General features: G+C 45.5%; 1 pseudogene; it reads right to left on the bottom strand.

Moving 5' to 3' along the window:
* Window positions 1-9,607: 9,607 nt before the first annotated feature.
* LOC105740427 lies at window positions 9,608-10,623 on the bottom strand (annotated as a pseudogene).
* Window positions 10,624-12,336: the final 1,713 nt, after the last annotated feature.

A 12,336-nucleotide genomic window follows, 5' to 3' on the forward strand; every position in this document is an offset into this window, starting at 1 on the left:
CTTCACTGCTTAGCCCCAAGTGAGTGAGGTGCTTCCTCGCAAATGAAAATCTGCGGCCAACCCTGAGCCACTTCTCAAGATGCGGGCTCCCATCAGCTCCCCAGCCCCAGCCCCACCCCTGAGTGCCGCCTCCCGAGCTAGGCCTGGAGAGTGCAGACAGGAAGGAAGCGCAGCTGGACCTCACCCAGAGAGGGGGACAGATTATCAGCAGGGTGGGAAGTGCTACAGGGAGCCCTCAAGGGCATCCCGCTTCTGCGGGTGATGCAGGCAGGTGCATGGGGGAGGGTGGGGTGCTACCAAACCCCAAGTCAGCCCTGTTGGAACTGAGCCTGGGATGAGCTGGTAAACAAAGTGCCAGGAGGCGCTCCAAGCTTCAGGGCCAAGGGCCCGGGATCATGAAGGTAGAGACAGCCAGGTGGGAGTGGCTGGAGAGGGTGCACCTGAGGACAAACAGGAGGAGGGGCAGCAGGAGGGTGAGGTGGTGACAAGGGCGGGGAGGTAACCTCGACCAAGGAGACTGGACTCTAGCAGGAGGGCAATGACCCCCAGGGCGGGCTTAGGCAAAGTAAACATGATCACAGGGCAACATGCTCCCACAGGACTTTCTGCTGTAAGGGAGTGCGGCTATTGAGCCCTTGAAATAATGAAGCTAGTAAGATGAAGGAACTAATTTTTAAACATTATTTCCTTTTAATTAATTTTTTTTTGAGACAGAGTCTTGCTCTGTCACCCAGGCTAGAGTGCAGTGGTGCAATCTCGGCTCACCGCAACCTCCACCTCCTGGGTTCAAGCAATTGTCCTGCCTCAGCCTCCCGAGTAGCTGGGACTACAGGCACGCGACAGCACTCCCGGCTAAATTTTGTATCTTTAGTAGAGACGGGGTTTCACTTTGTTGGCCAGGCTAGTTTCGAACTCCTGACCTCAGGTGATCCACCGCCTCAGCCTCCCAAAGTGCTGGGATTACAGGCGTGAGCCACTGAGCCTGGCCCCTTTTTAGTTAATTAAAATGTACATAACTGCACCAGTTAGGAAGCTGTGAAGATGGTCCAGGAGAGGGAGGGTAGGGGCCTGAAATGGGGAGGCAAAAAAATGGGGCGGGCATGGACTCTCGGATTGTCAGGGCACTGGCTATTTAATATTTAACTTAACCACTCAGCCAGTACTGAAACAGTTGTTATGGAGGCCTGCCTTCGTGAGACCTGGCATGCCACAAGTGAGCAGAGCAGGAAATCGTGGAGACCCACTGAAAGAGGGGAAGGAATGCTCAGGGCCTCAGAGGTCTCCTGGGGGTCTGGCCAGGGCAATGGGGTGCTTGTATATCATCACTAGAAACAGGAACACACGATGAATCAGCTTGGAGATGACAAGTGTGGTTTTGAACACATGGAAACTGAGAGGCCTTAGGACATCCCAGTGGAAGCATCTGGTAGGCTGTTCTGTGTATGGCTCTGATGCTCAGGAGGGAACTGAAACTGAAGACAGCCCTGTCAGCCATCAGAGGTCAAAAACTGGCAACCCATAGGCCAGCTTCAGGTCACAGATGGAGGTTTAGACTGACTCACACCATTGATCTCCCGAAGTGCTGGGATTACAAGCACTGCGCCTGGCCTCCTCCTACTCCCCGCTTCTTTTTTTTAAATTTAAGTTTTTCCATTTACTGTACTTCAGGCCAAGTATACACTCCCCTCCTGCCTGTTCCCAAGCCAGGGACCGAGGACTACAGGCCGGTACAGGATTTGTGCTTGGTTAATCAAGCTACGGTGACTTTACATCCAACAGTACCTAACCCGTACACACTGTTGGGATTGCTGCCAGCTGAGGAGAGCTGGTTCAACTGCTTGGACCTGAAAGAAGCTTTCTTTCTATCAGATTAGCCCCCGAGAGCCAGAAACTGTTTGCCTCTCAGTGGGAAGATCCGGAGCCAGGTATCACTACTCAGTACACTTGGACCCGGCTTCCCCAAGGGTTCAAAAACTCCCCCACCATCTTTGGGGAGGCGTTGGCTTGAGACCTCCAGAAGTTTCCCACCAGAGACCTAGGCTGTGTGTTGCTCCAGTACATTGAGGACCTTTTACTGAGAAACCCCACGGCAGTCAGGTGCGCCAAGGGAATGGATGCCCTACTCCGGCACCTGGAGGACTGTGGGTATAAGGTGTCCAAGAAAAAAGCTCAGATCTGTTGACAGCAGGTACATTACTTGGGATTTACTATCCAACATGGGGAACGCAGCCTGGGATCAGAAAGAAAGTAGGTCATTTGCAATCTACCGGAGCCTAAGAGCAGAAGGCAGGTGAGAGAATTCTTAGGAGCTGTGGGGTTTTGTAGACTGTGGATCCCAAACTTTGCAGTATTAGCCAAGCCTTTGTATGAGGTCACAAAGTGGGGGGACTGGGAACCTTTTGAATGGGGATCCCAACAACAGCAAACCTTTCATGAGTTAAAGGAAAAAACTGATGTCAGCCCCAGCTCTGGGGCTACCCAATCTGACAAAGCCTTTTACATTGTATGTGTCAGAGAGGAAAAGATGGCAGTTGGAGTTTTAACCCAAACTGTGGGGCTCTGGCCGAGGCCAGTGGCCTACCTCTCTAAACAACTAGACCGGATTCCTAAAGGATGGCCCCCATGTTTGAGGGCCTTGGCAGCAACTGCCCTGCTAGTACAAGTAGCAAATAAGCTGACTCTTGGGCAAAACCTGAACATAAAGGGCCCCCATGCTGTGGTGACTTTAATGAATACTAAAGGACATCATTGGCTAATGAATGCTAGACTCACCAAGTACCAAAGTTTGCTCTGTGAAAATCCCCATATAACCATTGAAGTTTGGAACACCATAAACCCCACCACCTTGCTCTCGGTATCAGAGAGCCCTGTCGAGCATGATTGTGTAGAAGTGTTGGACTCAGTTGACTCTAGCAGACCTGACCTCCGGGACCAGCCTTGGGCATCAGTAGACTGGGAACTATACGTGGACAAGAGCAGCTTCATCAACCCATAAGGAGAGAGATGTGCAGGGTATGCAGTGGTAACCCTGGACATTGTTGTTGAAGCCAGATCGTTGCCCCAGGGCACTTCAGCCCAGAAAGCTGACTTCATTGCTTTAATTTGGGCCTTAGAATTCCATGAAGACAAGACTGTAAACATTTACACTGATTCTCGGTATGCCTTTTTAACCCTTCAAGTACGTGGAGCATTATAGAAAGAAAAGGGCCTATTGAACTCTGTGGGAAAAGGCATAAAATATCAACAAGAAATCTTGCAATTATTAGAAGCAGTATGGAAACCCCACAAGGTGGCAGTTATGCATTGCAGAGGACACCAACGAGCTTCCACCTTGGTGGGTTTGGGGAATTCCCGCGCTGACCCAGAGGCTCGAAAAGCAGCATCTGCCCCCTTCAGGGCATCAGTCACAGCCCCTCTGCTCCCTCAAGCACCTGATCTTGTACCTACTTATTCTAAAGAAGAAAAGGACTTTCTCCAGATAGAGGGGAGGACAAGTGATGGAGGAAGGATGGATTCGGTTACCATATGGGAGAGTAGCTGTGCCACAGCTGCTAGGAGCTGCAGTTGTACTGGCTGTGCATGAAACCACCCATCTAGGTCAGAGTCACGGGAAAAGTTGTTAGGCCGGTATTTCTACATCTAGCATTTGTCAGCCCTTGCCAAAACGGTAACACAGCGGTGTGTTACCTGCTGACAGCGCAATGCGAGGCAAGGTCCAGCCGTTCCGCCTGGCATACAAGCTTATGGAGCAGCCTCCTTTGAAGATCTCCAGATAGACTTCACAGAGATGCCGAAGTGTGGAGGTCAGAAGTATTTACTAGTTCTTGGGCGTACCTACTCTGGGTGGGTGGAGGCTTATCCAACATGAACTGAGAAAGCTCGTGAAGTAACCCGTGTGTTTCTTCGAGATCTGATTCCTAGATTTGGACTGCCCTTACGGATCGGCTCAGATAACGGGCCTGCGTTTGTGGCTGACTTGGTACAGAAGATGGCAAAGGTATCAGGGATCACATGGAAACTGCATGCCGCCTACCAGCCTCAGAGTTCTGGAAAGGTGGAGCGGATGAATCGGACTATCAAAAATAGTATTATTGTCTTCCCCGCTGGATATTAAAAACAATACCACAAGGGGCATCAAACCACCTGCCGAATTTGAGGGAATGTTATCCCGTCCCCCCCCGCCGCCCCCGGATATTAGAGACAATAACACAGGGGTAATGTACACCCACTGCTTTATTGGGAGAAGTATCATCCTCTCCCTTCTTTGATATTAGGAACAATGTCACAGTGTGCGTGTATGCCTCTCATGAAATTCAGTGGAATGTCATCCGGTACCTCTCTGGATATGACAAACAATGTCACGGGGGATGTACAACTTCTGAGATATTGGGAGTGATATCATCCTCTCCCCTCTGAAAGTTAGGGACAATATCACAGGGATAGTGTACACCCTCTGTGACGTTGGAACTAATATCATCCTCCCGCCCCCTGGATATTAAAAACCATATCACAAGGGGCGTGTACACACACTTCGATATTGGTATTAATACCATCCTCTCCCTCTTTGGATATTCGGTGCAATATTTCAGGTGGGGTATGCACCACCTGCAATATTGGAAGTCATATTATTTTCTCCCCCCCTAGAATATTAGAAACAATATCACAGGGGGTATGAACAACCCCTGCAATATTTGGAGTAATATCATGGTCTCCCCTCATGAATATTAAGAACAATATCGGAGCGGGAGCATACACCCCCTTTGATATTTGATATCATCCTCTTCCCCCTGGATATTAGGAACAATATCAGGAAGGGATGTACAGACCCTGCGACATTTGCTGTCATCTAATTGTCTCTCCCCTAGATATTAGGAAAAATGTAACCGGGGATGTGAACACCCCTGCAATACTGGGAGAAGTATCATCCTCTCCCCCCTTTGGATATTAGGAACAATATCACAGGGGGGTGAACTGCCTCTGTGATATTGGAAGTAAAATTATCCTCTCTTCTCCTGGATATTAGGAAGGGTATCAGAGGGGGAGGGAGGGTGTACATTCCCTGCAACATTCAATGTAATCTTATCCTCTCCCTCCCAGGGTATTAAGAACAATATTACAGGAAGGGTGTACACCCTCTGAGATATTGAGAGTCATATCTCAATATCTCATATCTCATACCTCTTTCGCTCTGGATATTAGGAACAATATCACAGGGTTGCATACACCCCCTGCAATATTGGGAGTAATATCATCCTCTCTCCCCCTGGATATTAGGAAGACTTTCACAGGGATGTGTGCACCCCCTGTGATATTGGAAGTAATATCATCCTGTCGCCCTCTGAATATTAGGAAGAGTATCACAGGGGTGTGTACACTCCCTGCCACATGGGGAGTAATATCATCTTGTGCTCCCTGGATGTTAAAAACCAGATCACAGGGGTTGTACACCTGCTGCGATATTGGTAAACATTACTTCTAGTATCACACAGAGGATACATCCTGTGATATTTTTCATAATATCATAGGGAGATATTGCTTCTAATAACACAGTGGGCGTACACCATGTGTGTACATTCTGTGATGTGATAGCTTATATCCTAGGGAGATATCCTTCTAATATCACAGTGAGTGTACACCCTGTGATATCATTCATAATATCCTAGAAAGATGTTGCTGCTAATATCACAGAGGGTGTGTCCCCAGTGACATTATTCATAATATCCTAGGGAGATGTTACTCCTAATGTCACAGGGGGTGTACACCCCGTTATATTATTCATAATATTCTAGGCGGGTGTTACTTTTAAAGTCACAGGGGTGTACACCCTGTGATGTTATTCGTAATATCCTAGGAAGGTGTTAGTCCTAATACCACATGGGTTATCCTAGGAAGAGGTTACTCCTAATATCACACTCCTAATACAACACACCCTGTGATAGCATTCGGAATATCCAAAAGGGATGTTACTTTTAATGTCACATGGGGTGTACACCCTTTGATATTATTCGTAAGATCCTAGGGACATATTACTTCAAATACCACATTGGGTGTACACACATGGTGCACACATTATGCGTGAACACGTCCTGTGATATTATTCATAATATCCTAGGAAAATGGGACTCCTAATATCACAGTGAGCGTACACACTGCAATATTATTTGTAATATTCTAGGGGAATATTACTCCTAAACCAAAGGTTTGTGTACCCCCTATGATATTATTTGTAATACTCTCATATACTCACAGTATATGAGAGGGATATTAGCACTGAAGTCACAATGTGTGTAAACCTTGTGATATTATTCATAATATCCTACGGAGATGTTGCTCCTGTTGTCACAGGGGGTGTGTTCGCTGCGATAGTATTCGTAGTCTCCAAGACGGATGTTACACCTAATGTCACAGGTTGTGTACATCTTGTTATATTATTCATGATATCCTAAAAAGACATTCCTCCTCATGTCGCAGGGGCTGTATACCCTGTGATATTATTCATAATATCCTAGCGAGATGTTACTTTTAATGTCACAGAGGGTGTACACCTTTTGAAATTATTTGTCACAATTTCTCGGGATGTTACTCCTAATGTCACACGAGGTGCACACCAAATGATATTACTTGTAATATTCTATAGAAATCTTACTCATAAATCACAGGTGTTCTACATCCTGTAGTGTTATTGGTCATATTCCAGGGGAATGTTACCTAAATTAATGTCACCTGGGGTGTATACCTTGTGATATTATTCGTAATATCCTAGCGGGATGTTACTACTAATGTCACAATACGGGTACACCCTCTGATATTATTCGTTATATCCTCACGGGTTATTACTCCTATGTCACATGGGGTGTACTCCCTGTGATATTATTCGGAATATCTTAGGGGGATTTTACTTTTAATGTCACAGGGGTGTACACATTGTGATATTACTCGGGATGTTCTAGAAAGATGTTATTCCTAATGTCACAGGGGGTGTACACCTGTGATATTACACAGGCTAACGCCCTGTGACATTATTCATAATATTTTAGCAGGATGATACTACTGAAGTCCCAGGAGGTGTATGCCCTGTGATATTATTCGGAATATTCCAGGGGGATGTTACTCCTGACGTCACAGGGCTGTATACCCTGTGATATTATTCACAATCTCCTAGCGGGATATTACTACTAATGTCACCATGTGTGTACACCTTCTGATATTATTCATAACATCCTGGGAGGATGTTACTCCTAACGTCACAGGGGTGTACACCCTGTGTTATTATTAGTAATATTCTAGGGGGATTTTACTTTTAAAATCACAGGGAGTGTCAACTCTGGGATCTTATTCGTAATATCCTAGGAAGATGTTACTCGTAATGTCACATGGGGTGTACACCCTGGGATATTATTTGGAATATCCTAAAGGGATGTTATCTTAAAGCCATAGGGTGTGTACACCCCTTGATGTTATTTGTAATAGCCTAAGGAGATATTACTTTAAAAATCACGGTGGGTGTGCACACATGGTGTACACCCTGTGATATTATTCACAATATCTGAGGGAGGTATAACTTTTAATGTTACAGTGGGTGTACACACTCTGATATTATTCGTCATATTCTAGAAGTATATTATCCCTATTGTCACAGGGGTTTAACATCCTGTGAAATTATTTGTAGTAATCCAGGGGGATAATTATCCTAAAGTCACAGGGTGTGTACACCCTGTGATATTATTTGGAATATCCACAAGAGATGTTACTTTTGATGTCACAGACGGGGTCCACCCTTAGATTTTTTTGTCATATCTTAGGGAGATATTACTTCAAATATCACAGTGGGCGTACACCCACTGTGATGTTATTTGCAATACCCTAGGGAGATATAACTTTTAATATCACAGTGTGTGTACACACTATTTGTGTATCCTAATATCCTAAAAATAAATAGGACACCTAATATCACAGTTGATGTAAACACTGTGATACTATTCGTAATATTCCAGGGGGATGTTAATCCTCAGGTCACAGGGGGTTAATACCCTGGGACAGTATTCCTCATATTCCAGGGTGGTGATACTCCTAAAGTCACAGGGTGTGTACCCCCTGTGATATTATTTGTCCTATTCTAGGGGGACATTACTCCTAATGTCACAGGGAGGTACACCCAGTGATATTATTTATAGTATACGAGAGGGATATTAGTACTAATGTCACAATGCATGTACACCTTGTGATATTATTCATAATAGCCTAATATCACAGGGGGTGTGCTCCCTGTGATATTATTCCTAATATCCTAGACGGATATTGCTCCTAACGTCACAGGCTGTGTACACCTCCTCATATCATTCATAATATCCTAAAACTACTTTACTCCTCTGTCACAGGGGTGTTCACCCTGTGATATTATTCGTAATAGTTTTGTAGGATGTTACTCCTAATGTCACACGGGGTGTACACAGAGTCACACAGTGATATGACCTGTAATATTCTATAGAAATGTTACTCGTAAATCACAGGGGCTGTGATATTATTCATCATATTCTAAGGGAATGTTGCTACTATTGTCACAGGGGGTGTACACCCTCTTATATTACTCGTCATATCCTAGCGGGATGTTACTACCAATGTCACAATGCATTTACATCCTATGATATTATTTGTAATATCCTAAAGAGATGTTACTACTAAGGTCACAATGCATGTACACCCTATGATATTATTCGTTATATCCTTAGGGGATGTTACTCCTGATGTCACACGGGGTGTACTCCCTGTGATATTATTCGTAATATCCTAGGGGGTGCTACTTTTAATGTCACCGGGGGTGTAAATCATGCGTATTCAATGCCTGTGATACTATTCCTAATATCCTAGGGGCATGTTCCTCCTAATGTCACATGGGGCAAACACCATGTGTGTACACCTGCTGTGATATTATTCGTAATATCCTAGGGAAATGTCACTCCTGACGGCACAGGCGGTGTACACCATGTGTGTACACCGCCTGTGTCATTCTTCGTAATATCCTAGGGGGATGTTTCTTTCAATGTCACAAAGTTGTGTAAAAAATGTCACAGAAGGTGTACCGCTTGTGATGTTATCTGTAATACCCTAGAAGGATGTTACTCCTAATATGTCACAGGGGTGTACACCCTTTGATATTATTTGTAATGTCATAGAGAGATATGACTTCAAATATCACAGTGGATGTACACACAGAGTGTATACCCTGTGATATGATTCATAATATCCTAGGGAGATACAACTCCTGATATCACAGTGCGCGTACCCCGTGTGTGTACACCCTTGATGTTAGTCGTAATATCCAGGGTAAAGATTACTCCTAAGATCACACAGTGTGCACACCCTGTGATATTTTTCTTCATATTATAGGGAGATATTGCTTCTAATATCACAGTGGGTGTACCCCTTGTGTGTATACTCTGTGACAGTGTTTTTTATATCCTAAGGAGTTATTACTCCTAATGTCACAGTGGGTGTTCACCCTGTGTTATCATTCTTATTTGACCTTACTGCCTTTTTTAACCCACACTACAAAAGGAATGGAACAGATAAAAAGATATTGAGATTAGACTGTGCTGCTGTGTGGCCGCTACAGGACACCTTTAATATCCCTGTTTCTCAGGCTGTTGACGAAGGGGTTCAGCATGGGAGTGACCGCTGTGTACATCACTGGGGCCACTGCCACCTTTCTGGGGGAAGAGGACACATCTGAACTGAGGTCCCCTCCAACGCCTCTTCCATAAACTCAGCAAACAACTGACAGGTGAGACCCACAGGTGGAGAAGGCTGTATACTTCCCACCTGACGATGAAACCCTCAGAACGGAGGAAACCATTTTATAGTAAGAGAAAAGGGTCCCCGAGATGGGAAGGAACCCAAATACGGCAGCAGGGAAATACATGATTATGTTATTGGTGAAGGTGTCACAACATGCAAGATGGGGGAGTTGAGAAGGGTCACAGAAGAAATTAGGAATTTCCGCATCCTTGAATCAGGTCATTAGCAAGGCAATCAATTTGTGTAGCTGGGAGTCTGAAAGACTGAGAAGAAAAAAAAAAAAGACAACAAAACTAGGAAGCCACAGAAACACGGGTTCATGATGGCCGAATGATATAGAGGGTGACAGATGGCTACAAACAGGTCATAGGCCATCACACTCAGGAGCGTGTCTCTCTTCCATGCCTCCAAAAATGGCAAAGAGAGACGTCTGAGTCAGGCAGCCTGCCTAGGAGATGACTCTGCTGTGAGATTGGATGTCCACAATCATCTTGGGGACGGTGGTGGAGGTGAAACCGATGTCAGGCGAGGACAGGTTGGAGAGGAAGAAGTACATGGGGGTGTGGAGGTGGGAGTCAGGGCTGATGGCCAGGATGATGAGCAGGTTCCCCAGGACCGTGACCGGGCACATGGGCAGGAACAGCCCGGCGAGGATCGGCTGCAGTTCTGGATCCCCTGAGAGTTCTAGGAGGAGGAATCTAGAGACGTCCGTTAAATTCTGTGGGTCTGCATGGTCTGGACACCTTTTGCCTAGAAAAGGGGGTTGAAAAATGGGAAACAAGTAAACCAACACCCGGCATTGTGTCTGTATTTTGGATAGAAGCAATTCACAAGTAATGTTTTCAGATTTCAGAGCAATCCGCACTCAGCAATATTTTGCAGTTCTGACAAACTCAATTGTCTTCTAATGCTTTCATCATTGATTTCTGTGTTATTCACTTCTTGCTGTACACGCCAGCCTTAGAGACACTAGATTCAAGAATGTTCCAAGAACCAGATCATCATAGATAACAAATGTGTAACTGCTAGAAAATACAGCCTATCTTGTCTGAAGAAAAATACGTAATAAAACCATTCTCTTCACTTGAAGAAAAAGGTTATCCTAATTAAAGGAAATTAAGAACTCAAATATTTTATTTTATTCTACTAGATTGATACAAATTCCCTTGATTTAGAACATTTATAAACACTGTATAACAGCTGAGACCGGGCGGGGCGCAGTGGCTCACACCTGTAATCCCAGCACTTTGGGATGCTGAGGTGGGCGGATCACCTGAGGTCAGGAGTTGGAGACCAGCCTCAACATGGGGAAACCCTGGCTCTACCAAAAATACAAAATTAGCCGGGTGTAGTGGTGCATGCCTGTAATCTCAGCTACTCGGGAGGCTGAGGCAGGAGAATTGCTTGAACCTGGGAGGTGGAGGTTGCGGTGAGCTGAGATCAAGCCATTGCCCACTCCAGCCTGGGCAACAAGAGCTGAGACCATGTCAGCTGGAAATGAAATGAAAGTTGATAGTTCATAAGCAGAAAATAGTTCCACATGCAGGTTAGGTCCTAGTGATTTCATTGCTCCGTTTTCTGACTTTTCTCCTTCAAGAGAGTAATTGCTTCCTCAGATCTGGGGGTCTTCTTTGAAAATTCACATCAGCTATAACTCCTGTCCTTAGCTTAGGTGGACTTAGAGTTTTCATCAGAAAGCTCGGCCGGATGCGATGGCTCACGCCTGTAATGCCAGCACTTTGGGAGGCCGAGTTGGGTGGATCACGGGGTCAGGAGATCAAGACCATCCTGGCCAACATGGTGAAACCCCGCCTCTACTAAAAATACAAAAACTTCTCCCGGTATGGTGGCGCGTGCCTGTAGCTCCAGCTACTCGGGAGGCTGAGGCAGGACAATGGCTTGAACCTGGGAGGCAGAGGCTATGGTGAGCTGAGATCACACCACTGCACTCCAGCCTGGGCAACAGAAGCAAAACTCCGTCTCAAAAAACAAAAAACAAAAAGAATCAAGTAAGTCAAAGTCACACTGATGACAGCCAACTGTTGTGAACCAAGGAAGTGTCAATTCAAGAATTAACATAGATTTTGACTTTTGCTATCTCTTCTGTGCCAAGCAAGATACAGGCTCCTGGGAATCAGAAACAAAAGAGACTCACTTGTTCCTCTCACAATACTCAGTACTTACTGAGATAAGGACAAAAGAAAGTGTCTTGTCTGGAATGCAGGGAAGCTGGAACTTCAGGTCAGGGGATATTTCCGTTGAACTGTATGGAGTTGAAGCTTAAAATATTAACGAATGTATCGAAGATTCACTTTGCCTTGACTTTATGCATCCATCCCAGAGAGATCACGCAGCAGGCACCCACGATCGGTTTCGTCATCGCTCGCTTCCATTGGATCAACTAGAAATCAGCTCAGATGAGAGTGCTGAGTCTCAGAGGATGGACATCTCACCACCTGCCATACAGAGAAGTAGAAAGGGTGGTATTCCAAATTCATGGCCAGACTCTAAGTCCTGGGTACTCTACTTCACGGTCTTCCA

This window comes from Nomascus leucogenys, chromosome 11, assembly GCF_006542625.1.
Source record: "Nomascus leucogenys isolate Asia chromosome 11, Asia_NLE_v1, whole genome shotgun sequence".
Lineage (NCBI taxonomy): Eukaryota > Metazoa > Chordata > Mammalia > Primates > Hylobatidae > Nomascus > Nomascus leucogenys.